Consider the following 13169-nt stretch of genomic DNA (forward strand, 5'->3'; position numbering starts at 1 on the left):
ATACTCCACAAATGAGTGAAATCATTTGGTACTTGTCTTTCTCTGCCTGGCTTATTTCACTGAGCATAATACCTTCTAGCTCCGTCCATGTTGTTGCAAATGGTAGGATTTGTTCTCTTCTATGCTGAATAACACTCCATTGTGTATATGTACCACCTCTTCATTATCCATTTATCTACTGATGGACAGACACTTAGGTTGCTTCCATGTCTTGCCTATTGTAAATAGTGTTGTGATAAACATAAGGGTGCATATGTCTTTTTGAATCTGTGATCCTTGTTTTCTTAGGATAAATTCCTAAGAGTGGAATTCCTGGGTCAAATGGCATTTCTATTTTTAGTTTTTGGAGGAAGCTCCATATTGCCTTCCACAATGATTGAGCTAATTTACATTCCCACCAACAGAGTAGGAGAACTCCCCTTTCTCCACAGCCTCACCAGTATTTGTTGTTCCTTGTCTTTTGGACATTGGCCATCCTAACTGGTGTGAGATGATATCTGTTGTGGTTATAATTTCATGTCGCTGATCATTAGTTATATGGAGCATCTTTTAACATGTCTGTTGACCATCTGAATTTTTTCTTCAGTGTGTTTTCAGATCCAATGCCAATTTTTAATTGGATAATTTGCTTTTTGGGTGTTGACGAATGTGAGCTCTTTATATATTTTGGATGTTAACCCCTTACCAGATATCTCATTTATGAATATATTCTCCCATACTGGAGGATGCCTTTTTTTTCCTGGCAATAGTATCCTTTGCTGTACAGTAGCTTTTTAGTTTGATGTAGTCCCATGTGTTCATTTTGCTTTTGTTTCCCTTGCCCGAGAGTTGTGTTGAGGAAAAAGTTGCTCATGTTTATGTTCAAATATTTTTGTCTATGTTTTCTTCTAAGATTATGGTTTCATGACTAACATTCAGGTCTTTGATCCCTTTTGAGTTTTATGTTTTCATGAGTTACATTCAGGTCTTTGATCCATTTTGAGTTTACTTTTGTGTATGGAGTTACACAGTAATCCAGTTTCATTCTCTTACATGTAGCTGTCCAGTTTTGCCAACACCAGTTTTTGAAGAGGCTGTCATTTCCCCATTGTACATTCATGGCTCCTTTACAGTATATTAGTTGACCATATCTGCTTGGGTTTATGTCTGGGCTCTCTAGTGTGTTCCACTGGTCTGTGGCTCTGTTCTTGTGCCAGTACCAAATTGTCTTGATTACTTTGGTTTTGTAGTAGAGCTTAAAGTCAGGGAGCATAATTCCCCCAGCTTTATTCTTCCTTCTCAGTATTGCTTTGGCTATTTGGGGTCTTTTGTGGTTCCATATGAATTTTAGAACTGTTTACACTAGTTCATTGAAGAAGACTGTTGATATTTTGATAGGTATTGCATTGAATCTGTAGATTGCTTTAGGCAGGATGGCCATTTTGACAATATTAATTCTTCCTATCCATGAGCACTGGATATATTTCCATTTCTGGTGTCTTCTTTAATTTCTTTCATGAGTGCCTTGTAGTTTACAGAGTATAGGTCTTTCATATCCTTGGTTAGGTTTATTCCTAGGTATTTTATTCTTTTTGATGCAACTGTGAATGGACTTTCCTGACTCTTTCTGCTAGTTCATTGTTAGCGTATAGAAATGCAACAGATTTCTGTGTATTAATTGTGTATCCTGCAACTTTGCTGAATTTAGATATAAGTAATAGTTTTGGGGTGGATTCTTTAGAGCTTTTAATGTATAATATAATGTCATCTGCAAACAGTGACAGTTTAACTTCTTCCTTACCAATCTGAATGCTTGTTAATTTTTTGTGTTGTCTGATTGCCATGGCTAGGACCTCCAGTACTATGCTGAATAAAAGTGATGAGAGTGGGCATCCTTGTCTTGTTCTCAATAGTAAAGGAAAAGCTTTCAGCTTCTCACTTGAATATGATGTTGGCTGTAGTTTTGTCATACATGGCCTTTATTATTTTGAGGTACTTGCCCTCCATACCCATTTTTTGAGTTTTTATCATGAATGGATGTTGAATTTTATTGAATTTTTTTTCAGCATCCTTGGAGATGATCATGTGATTTTTGTCATTCTTTTTGTTGATGTGCTGGATGATGTTGATGGATTTTCAAATACTGTACCATCCTTGCATCTTTGGAATAAATCCTACTTGGTCATGATGGATGATCTTTTAGATGTATTTTTGAATTCATTTTGCTAATATTTTGTTGAGTATTTTTGCAAATGTGTTCAGAGGGATATTGGTCAGTAATTTTCTTTTTTGTGGTGTCTCTGCCTGATTTTGGTAGTAGAGTGATGCTGTCCTCATAGAATGAGTTTGGAAGTATTCCCTCCTATTCTACTTTATGGAAAACTTTAAGGAGGATGGATCTTCTTTAAATGTTTGATAAAATTCAGCAGTGAAGCCATCTGGTCCAGGAGTTTTGTTCTTTGTCCAGGAGATTACCAATCTATTTCATTGCTGGTAATCAGTTTGCATAGATTCTCTGTTTCTTCCTGGGTCAGCCTTGGAAAGATGTATTTTTCTAGAAAGTTGTACATTTTTCCTAGACTGTCCAATGTGTTGGTCTATAAATTTTCATAATATTCTGATAATTCTTTGTATTTCTGTGGTGTTCATTGTGGTTTTTTCCTTTCTATTTTTTGATTCTGTTTGTGTTTGTACACTCTCTTTCTTTCTTCATAAATCTGGTGAGTGGTTTATCTATTTTGTTTATTTTCTTAAAGAAGAACTTTATGGTTCCATTGATTCTTTCTATTGTTTTATTCTTAGTTTTATTTCTTTCTGTTCTAATCTTTATTATGTCCCTCCTTCTACTGACTTTTTGCCTCATTTATTCTTCTTTTTCTAGTTTCATTACTTGTGAGTTTAGACTGTTCATTTTGGATTGTTCTTCTCTCCTGAGATAAGCCTGTATTGCTAAAAACTTTCCTCTTAGAAGTGAATTCACTGCATCCTACAGGAGTTGGCATGTTGAGCTTTTGCTTTCATTTGTCTCCATATATTGCTTGATCTCTGTTTTTGTTTGGTCATTGAACCATTAATTTTTTAGAGGCATGTTGGTAAGACTCCATGTTTTTGTGGGCCTTTTTTTCCTTTGCACAATTTATTTCTAGTCTTATATGTTTGTGGTCTGAGAAGCTGGTTGGTACAATTTCATTCCTTCTGAATTTATCAAGTCTCTATTTGTGTCCTAGCATGTGATCTATTCTTTAAAATGTTCCATGTGCACTTGAGAAGAATGTGTATCCTGTTGCTTGTAGGGGGAATGTTCTGTAGATACCCATTAGGTCCATCAGTTCTAATGTGTTGTTCAGTGCCTCTGTCTCCCTACTTAGTTTCTATATGGCTGATCTGTCCTTTGGAGTGAGTAGTGTGCTGAAGTCTCCAAAAATGAATGCATTTCATTCTATTTCCCACTTTAATTTTGTTAGTATTTGTTTCACATTTGTAGGTGCTCTTATATTGGGTGCATAGATATTTATAATGTTGGACTGGCCCCTTTATCATTATGTAATGTCCTTCTTTGTCTCTTGCTACTATCTTTGTTTTGAAGTCTGTTTTGTCTGATACAAGTATTGTAACTCCTGCTTTTTTCTCCCTATTATTCTCATGAGATACCTTTCTTCATCCCTTCACTTTTAGTCTGTGTATGTCTTTGGGATTGAAGGGAGTCTCTTGTAAGCAGCATATAGATGGGTCTTGCTTTTTTATCCATTCCATAACTCTATGTCTTTTGATTGGTGTGTTCAGTCCATTTACATATAAGGTGATTATTGAAAGATATGTAATTATTGCCTTTGCAGGTTTTGAATTCATGATTACCAAAGGTTCAAGGGCAGCATTTTTACTATCTAACAGTCTAACTTAAACAGCTTATTACATTATTTCAAACACAGGCTAATGTGTTTTTTCCCCATCTTTTTCTTCCTCCTCCACTCTATATTTGAGGTTTCATATTCTGTACTTTTGGTGTATCCCTAACTAACTTTGTGGGTAATTGATTTAATTTTGCATTTACTTAGTAATCAATTTGTCTACCTCCTTTATTGTGGTTTTATTTTTTTCTGGTCAACTACTTCACCTTAGGACCACTTCGAACTATCACAATCCCTCCAAAATACACTGTAGAGATGGTTTGTAGGAGGTAAATTCCCTCAACTTTTGCTTATCTTAAAATTGTTTAATCCCTGCTTCAAATTTAAATGATAATTTTACCAGGTAGACTGTTCTTGGTTCAAGGGCCTTCTGTTTCATTTCATTAAATATATAATGCCATTCCTTTCTGGTCTGTACTGTTTCTTCTGAGAAATCTGATGATAGTCTGATGGGTTTTCCTTTGTATGTGATCTTTTTTCTCTCTCTGGCTGCTTTTAGTACTTTGTCCTTGTCCTTGATCTTTGCCATTGTAATTATTATATGTTTTGGTGTTGTCTTCCTTGGGTCCCTTGTGTTGGGAGATCTGTGCACTTCCATGGCCTGAAAGACTATTTCATTCCCCAGATTGGGGAAGCTTTGACCAATTATTTCTTCAAAGACACTTTCTGTCCACTTTTCTCTCTGTTCCTCTGGTACCCCCTATAATGCAATATTGTCCGTTTGGATTGCTCACACAACTTTCTTAATCTTTTTTCATTCCTAGATATCTTTTTTTTCTCTCTGTGCATCAGCTTCTTTGTATTCCTGTTCTCTAATTTGTTTCATTTACCCTCCCCTCCACCTCATCTAATCTGTTTTGAATTTCCTCCATCGCATGTTTCATTTTAGACACTGTATTTTTCAAAGTTTCTATCTCTTTCTTGAACTAATTGCTGAGATCTTGATTAGATTTCTGGAGCTCTGTGAACATGTTTATGATTCTTAGTTTGAAATCTTTATCAATAAAATTGGTGATTTCAGTTATGCTTAGCCCTCTTTCTGGTTTTTGAGGAATTTTTTTGGTCTGTACAAAATTCTTTTGCCATTTCTTATTTCTAAAGATTATTATGGAATAACAACTTTGTGTGGACAGCACCTTCTAGTACCCAGAAACTCTACTTTCAGGAGCTGCCCAGCACCTGGATCAATGGCATGGATCATAGGCAAGAGGCACTGATGCCTGCCAGGAGGAAAGGGCTCTTTCTTGCTTCCTGGCTGCAGTGCCTGCCTCCACTACCAGGGCCTCTGAGCTGTGTATGCAGCGAGGATCCTCTGCATTACACTGTGTCTGCTGTAGGTGGGGCCTTTCTCTGATTCTTGTGGCATGAGGTGGTGGCACCAGGGAAGTTGACTGGTGCCTGCTGGGAGGAAGGAGTGGCAGGCTGCGTATCATGATGGGGGCCTCTGTGATGCATTGCCAGGCAGAGGAATGGAGCACCAGAATCTCCTGAAAGTTCCTAACTTGCTGAACTGAGCATAGTGGGATGAATTTGTCCACCTGTACTTTCTCCTGAGCAGCAAGCTCTGTGTAATCCTTGCCCCTTTTTCTGCCCTTTTGCTGTTGGGATGTCTTTCAAGGTGCCTTCCTTTCTTTTGTCCCTGAGTGGACTGTTGTGGCTACCCATTCTCCACAAGTGACTGGAATCTCAGTCTGTCTGAGTATTCTGCCTGTCTTTGCTTCCCAACCCCACTAATCTCCAGAGCACCATGTAATGATGGTTTGTACTCCTGGAGCAGATCTCCAGGGATGGGTGTTTAGCAGTACTGGGCTTCTTCTGCCTCCCTGCTCTGTTTCTATTCCTCCCATTAGTGAGCTGGGGTGCAGGTGCCCTTGGATCCCGCTGGATTGTGGCTCTGACACTTTACCCTTTTCTGTGAGGTCTTTTCTCTTCCCCCCAGATGCAGGATGTCTGTTGCAGTTTTCTTTCTGTTTAGTCTTTCAGGATTAGTTACATTTGCTGTATTTTCATGTGATATGTACATATTTGAGGCAAAGAACCTGATGTTTTAATATATGAACACATTGTGAAATGATTACCACAATCAAGCTAATTAACATACCCATCACTTCACAAAGCTGCCATGTGTGCGTTCTTGTGTATGTGTGTGTTGCTACTCATTTAGCAATTTTCAAGTATACGGTGCAATATTATAACTATGGGTACAATGCTTTATATTAGATCTCTGGAACTTATTCATCCTATGTAACTGAAACATTGTGTCCTTTGATTAGCATCTCCTCATATCCCACACTCTCCAGGCCCTGCTTACCACCATTCTACTCTCTGGTTTTATGAGTTCAACTTTTTTGATTCTACATAAAAGTGAGATCGTACAGCATTTGTCTTTCTGTGGCTTATTTCACTTAGCATAATGCCCTCCAGTTTTATCTCCATTGTCACAAATGGCAGGATTTCCACACACACACACACACACACACACACACACACACACACACACACACACACATACCATTTTCTTTATCCATTCATCCTCAACAGACAGGTCATTTCCATATCTTGGCTAATGTGAAAAATGTTTTAATGAGACACATTTACCTAATTCAAGTGTTCAATTCTATGAGTTTTAGAAGAGGTATCACGTTGTAGAGCCATTGCAATTAACCAGTATTAGAATATCTCCTTTAAACAAAAATATCCCTTAGTGTGATTTACAGCTAATTCCAATCTTTATGCTCTGCCTAACTCAGACAGTAGTGTGTTTTTTTGTGCCTACAGATCTGCCTTTTCTGGACACTTCAAATAAATGAGATCATACAACATGGTCTCTTGTGTTTTGCTTTTTCCAATTAGCATAATACTTTAGAGATCTATTCATGTGGTATATGTATCAGTAAAATGTCTTTTTTTATTGCTTTATGCCTTTCCATTGTATTGATAAACATTCACTAGTTTATGAATATTTGTGATGTTTACATTTTTTGAATATTATAAATAATTCCTTTAAGAACATCTGTGTGCAAGTTTTGTATAGCCATATAGTATTTCATAATTGGGGAGTGAAAGTCCTCAGACATTTTAAAAATTAAAACATATGTTGATTAATAATATGTCAGCATCTTATGTCACTAGGAAACTGCAAATTAAAACAACAATGAGAGGTCACTATATACTAATAAAAGTGATAAAAATTCAAAACACTGCCAATGCCAAATGCTGTTGAGGATGTGGAACAGAAGGAACTTTCATATACTACTGGTGAGGATGAAAAATGGTGCAGAAACTGAGGATGAAAGTGTGTCAGTTTCTTATAAAACTAAACATAGTCTTACCATATTATCCAACAATCATGCTCTTTTGTATTTATTCAAAGGAGTTGAAATATTAGGTCCACCCATAAAAAAAACCTGCATTTGGATATTTATAGAAGCTTTATTCATAAATGTCAAAACTTGGAAGCAACTAAGATAAGCTTCATCAAGTTAATGGATAAGTAAACTGTGGTACATCCAGACAATGGAGTATTATTCAGTGATAAAAATAAATGAGCTATTCAGCCATAAAAAAAAAGAAGAACCTTAAGTACATATTACTAAATAAAGGAAAACAGTCTGAAAAGGCCACATAGTGTATGATTCCAACTATATGACATTAAAAGTAAAAGTACATAAAAAGTGAAAAGGTTAGGGAAGAGCACAGACATTTTTAGGGCAGTGAAATTATTCTGTATGACACCATAGTGGTGCCTAAATGTCATTATACATTTACCAAAACCTATAGAATATACACCAAGAGCATATCCTAATGTAAACTATGGGCTCAGTGTGGTTATGATGTGTCAATGTAGATTTATTGACTGTAAGAAATGTACGAAGGTACTACTGTGATGCAAAATGTTATAATGTAGGGGGGAAGATGGGACATATGAGAACTCTCTGTACTAACAGCTCAATTTTACTGTGAACCTAAGGCTGCTTTAAAAAATAGTCTATTAATTTTCAAAAATTATTTTATGTTCTCTGGATCTTTTGCATTTCTAAATAAATTTAGGATCATGCATCATGGCTTCTCCAAAGGGTTTGTAGGAATTGTTATAGATATTTTTGGTGTAAGTCCTATAGACTTAATCTACATTTGCTGAATTCTATTTATTGAATCTACAGATCAATTTGGCTGAAATAACATCTTAACAATATTGAGTTTTCTGAAGAAAGAATATGGAATACCTCTTCATTTATTTGGGTACTTCAGTTTCCTTCAGAACTTATTTTTCAAAATTATTTCTCATTTTACAAACCACATTTCATTTATTAAATTTATTTATGAGTACTTTATTCTTTCTGATACTAAATACCTCTTCTGTATACAGTCTGTAGTTGTATTCTGTTTTTTAATCCCATCATTAGATTGTGTTTGATTTGGAGTATTCAATATATTTATTTAGACTAATTATTGGCATGGTTGGATTTTGCTATTTGCTTTTTGTATGCCTTATGTTTTGTGTTTTTCTCTATTTCTTCATTATTGCTGTCTTTTTAAATTTTATTTATTTTCAAAATTTCTTTATTAAGGTATTACTGATATACACTTTATAAAGGTTTCACATGAAAAAACATTGTGATTACTAAATTTACCCATATTATCAAGTCACCACCCATAACCCAATGCAGTCACTGTCCATCAGTGTAGTAAGATGCCACAGATTCACGGTTTGCCTTCTTGTGCTACGTTTTCTCCATGATGACCCTTAACACCATGTGTACTAAACATAATGCCCCTCAATCCCCTTCTCCCTCCCTACTCACCCGCCCTCCTACAGCCCTCCCCTTTGGTAACCACTAGTTACTTCCAGGAGTCTGTGAGTCTGCTTCTATTTTGTTTCTTCAGTTTTGCATCATAGTATACTCCACAAATGAGGGAAATCGTTTGGCACTTGTTTTTCTCCACCTGGCTTATTTCACAGAGCATAATATCCTCCAGCTCCATCCATGTTGTTGCAAATGGTAGGATTTGTTTCTTTCTTATGGCTGAATAGAACTCCATTGTGTATATGTACCATATCTTCTTTATCCATTCATCTGCTGATGGAAATTTAATTTGCTTCCATATCTTGGCTATTATAAATAGTGATGTGATAAACACAGGGGTGCATATATGTTTTTGAATCTGAGAAGTTGTATTCTTTGGGTAAATTCCAATGAGTGGGATTCCCAGGCCAAATGGTATTTCTTTTTTTTTTAAATATGGAACGCGTGTCATCCTTGCGCAGGGGCCATGCTAATCTTCTCTGTATCATTCCAATTTTAGTATATGTGCTGCCGAAGCGAGCACCAAATGGTATTTCTATTTTTAGTTTTTTGAGGAACCTCCATACTGCTTTCCACAATGGTGGAACTAGCTTACATTCCCACCAGCAGTGTAGGAGGGTTCCCCTTTCTCTGCATCTTCGCCAGCATTTGTTGTTATTAGTCTTTTTGATGCTGTCTATCCTTACTGGTGTGAGGTGATATCTCATTGTGACTTTAATTTGCATTTCCGTGATGATTTAGTGATGTGGATCATCTTTTCATGTGTCAGTTGGCATCTGAATTTCTTCTTTGGAGAACTGTCTCTTCCTGTCCTCTGCCCACTTTTTAATCTGGTTATTTGCTATTTGGGTGTTGAGGCATGTGAGTTCTTTATATATTTTGTATATTAACCCCTTGTCAGATATGTCATTTATGAAAATATTCTTTCATACTGTAGGATGTCTTTTTGTTTTGTTGATGGTGACCTTTGCCATACAGAAACTTTTAAGTTTGATGTAGTCCCATATGTTTATTTTTGCTTTTGTTTCCCTTGCTCAAGGAGATGCGTTCATGACAAAGTTGCTCACGTTTATATTGAAGAGATTTTTGCCTATGTTATCTTCTAAGAATTTCATGGTTTCATGACTTACATTTAGGTCTTTGATCCATTTTGAGTTTACTTTTGTGTATGGGGTTAAACAATAATCCAGTTTCATTATCTTGCATGTAGCTGTCCAGTTTTTCTAGTACCAACTGCTGAAGAAGTTGTCATTTCCCTATTGTATGTCCATGGCTCCCTTATCATATATTAATTGACCATAAATGGTTGGGTTTATGTAAGGTCTCTCTAGTCTGTTCCATTGGTCTATGGGTCTGTTCTTATGCCAGTACCAAATTGGCTTGATTACTGTGGCTTTGTAGTAGAGCTTGACGTTGGGGAACATAATTCCTCATGCTTTATTCTTCCTTCCCAGGATCTCTTTGGCTATTCGGGGTCTTTTGTGTTTCCATATGAATTTTAGAACTACTTCTCTAGTTCATTGAAGAATGCTGTATGTATTTTGATAGGAATTGCATTGAATCTGTAGATTACATTAGGCAGGGTGGCCATTTTGACCATATTAATTCTTCCTATCCATGAGCACAGGATGTGTTTCCCTTTATTGGTATCTTCTTTAATTTCTCTCAAGAGGGTCCTGTAGTTTTCAGGGTATAGGTCTTTCACTTCCTTGGCTAGGTTTATTCCTAGGTATTTTATTCTTTTTGATGCAACTGTGAATGGAATTGTTTTCTTGATTTCTCTTTCTGTTAGTTCATTGTTAGTATAGGAATGTCACAGATTTCTGTGTATTAATTTTGTATCCTGCAACTTTGCTGAATTCAGATATTAGATCTAGTAGTCTTGGAATGGATTCTTTAAGGTTTTTAATGTACAATATCATGTCATCTGCAAACAGGGGAGCTTAACTTCTTCTTTGCCAATCTGGATGCCTTTTATTTCTTTGTGTTGCCTGATTGCCATGGCAAGGACCTCCAGTACTCTGTTGAAAAGAAGTAGGGAGTGTGGGTAACCCTGTCTTGTTCCCAATCTTAAAGGAAAAGCTTTCAGCTTCTCGCTGTTAAGTATGATGTTGGCTGTGGGTTTGTCATATATGGTCTTTATTATGTTGAGGTACTTGCACTCTACACCTATTTTGTTGAGAGTTTTTATCACGAATGAATATTGAATTTTGTCACATGTTTTTCCGACATCTATGGAGATGATCATATGGTTATTGTCCCTCTTTTTGTGGATGTGGTGGATGATGTTGATGAATTTTCTAATGTTGTACCATCCTTGCATCCCTTGAATAAATCCTATTTGTCATGGCGGATGATCTTTTTGATGTATGTTTGAATTTGGTTTGCTACTAAATATTTGATAAATTCAGCAGGCTCAGGAGTTTTGTTCTTAGGTAGTTTTTTGATTACCAATTCAATTTTGTTCCTGGTAATTGGTCTGTTCAGATTTTCTGTTTCTTTCTGGGTCAGCCTTGGAAAGTTTTTGATGCAACTGTGAATGGAATTGTTTTCTTGATTTCTCTTTCTGTTAGTTCATTGTTAGTATAGGAATGTCACAGATTTCTCTATAAAGTTGTCCATTTCCCCTAGGTTATCCAGTTTATTAGCATCTAAGTTCTCATAGTTTTGTATAATAATTCTTTGTATTTATGTGGTTTCTGTAGTGATTTTTCCTTTCCTGTTTCTGATTCTGCTTATGTGAGTAGACTTTCTTTTTTCCTTGGTAAGTTTGGGTAGGGATTTATCTATTTTGTTTATTTTCTCAAAGAACCAGCTCTTGCTTTCATTGATTCTTTCTATTGTTTTATTCTTCTCAATTTTATTTATTTCTGCTCTAATCTTCATTATGTCCCTCCTTCTACTGACTTTGTGCCTCATTTGTTCTTCTTTTTCTATTTTCATTAATTGTGAGTTTAGACTGTTCATGTAGGATAGTTTTTTTTTCTTGAGGTAGGCCTGTATTACAATATACTTTCCTTTAGCACAGCCTTCACTGCATCCCACAGATTTTGTGGTGTTGAATTATTGTCATTTGTCTCCATATATTGCTTGATCTCTGTTTTTATTTGGTCATTGATCCATTGGTTATTTAGGAGCACATTATTAAGCCTACAGGTGTTTGTGGGATTTTTCAGTTTCTTTGCATAATTTATTTCTTAGTTCATACTTTTGTGGTCTGAGAAACTGGTTGGTACAATTTCAATCTTTTTTAATTTATTGAGGCTTTTTTTGTGGCCTGGTATATGATCTATTCTTGAAAATGTTTCATGTGCATTTGAGAAGAGTGTGCATTCTGCTGCTTTTGGGTGTAGAGTTCTGTAGATGTCTTTTAGGTCCATCTGTTCTAATGCATTGTTCAGTGCCTCTGTCTCTTTACTTATTTTCTGTCTGGTTGATCTGTCCTTTGGAGTGGTGAAATGTTAAAGTCTAGAATGAATCTATTGCATTTATTTCCCCCTTTAATTCTTTTAGTACATATTTCACATATGTAGGTGCTCCTGTGTTGGAGGCATAGATATTTATAATGGTTATATCTTCTTGTTGGATTGACCCCTTTATCATTATGCAATGTCCTTCTTTGTTTCTTGTGACTTTGTTTGTTTTGAAGTCTATTTTGTCTGATACAAGTACTGCAACTCCTGCTCTTTTCTCCCTATTAGTTGCATGAAATATATTTTTCCATCCCTCTACTTTAAGTCTGTGTATGTTGTTGTGTTTAAAGTGAATCTCTTATAGGCAGCATATAGATGGATCTTGTTTTTTTATCCATTCAGTGACTCTATGTCTATTGATTGGTGCATTCATACCATTTACATTTAGGGTGATTATCAATATGTATGTATTTTTTGCCATTGCAGACTTTAGATTCGTGGTGACCAAAGGTTCAATGTCAACTTCCTTACTATCTAAGAGTCTAACTTATCTCACTTAATACGCTATTACAAACATAATCTGAAGGTTCTTTTTTTCTCCTCTTTTCTTCCTTCTCCATTCATTATATATTAGGTATCATATTCTGTACTCTTTATCAATCCCTTGATTGACTTTGGGGATAGTTAATTTAATTTTGATTTGCTTATTAATGAACTGTTTTACTTTCTTTACTGTGGTTTTATTGCCCCTGGTGATAGCTATTATACCTTAGAATCACTTCCATCTATAGCAGTCTCTCCAATACACATTGTAGAGGTGGTTTGTGGGAGGTAAATTCTCTCAGCTTTTGCTTATCTGGGAATTGTTTAATCCCTCCTTCAAATTTAAATGATAGTCTTGCTGGATAAAGTATTCTTGTTTCGAGGCCCTTCTGCTTCTTTACATTAAATACATCATGCCACTTCCTCTGTCTTTTAAAATTTCTGCTGAGAAGTCTGATGATAGCCTGATGGGTTTTCCTTTGTATGATATATTATTTCTCTCTCTGTCTGCTTTTAAT

At 35.8% G+C, this 13169-nt stretch overlaps 1 non-coding gene across 1 annotated transcript; it reads right to left on the reverse strand.

Annotated features, from left to right (window-relative positions):
* Positions 1–9111: 9111 nt before the first annotated feature.
* On the reverse strand, positions 9112–9218 carry LOC140850294 (U6 spliceosomal RNA). The gene has a single exon (XR_012132939.1). It is a non-coding gene; the product is annotated as a U6 spliceosomal RNA (small nuclear RNA).
* Positions 9219–13169: the final 3951 nt, after the last annotated feature.

Source organism: Manis javanica, chromosome 6 (assembly GCF_040802235.1).
Source record: "Manis javanica isolate MJ-LG chromosome 6, MJ_LKY, whole genome shotgun sequence".
In the NCBI taxonomy this organism is placed as follows: domain Eukaryota; kingdom Metazoa; phylum Chordata; class Mammalia; order Pholidota; family Manidae; genus Manis; species Manis javanica.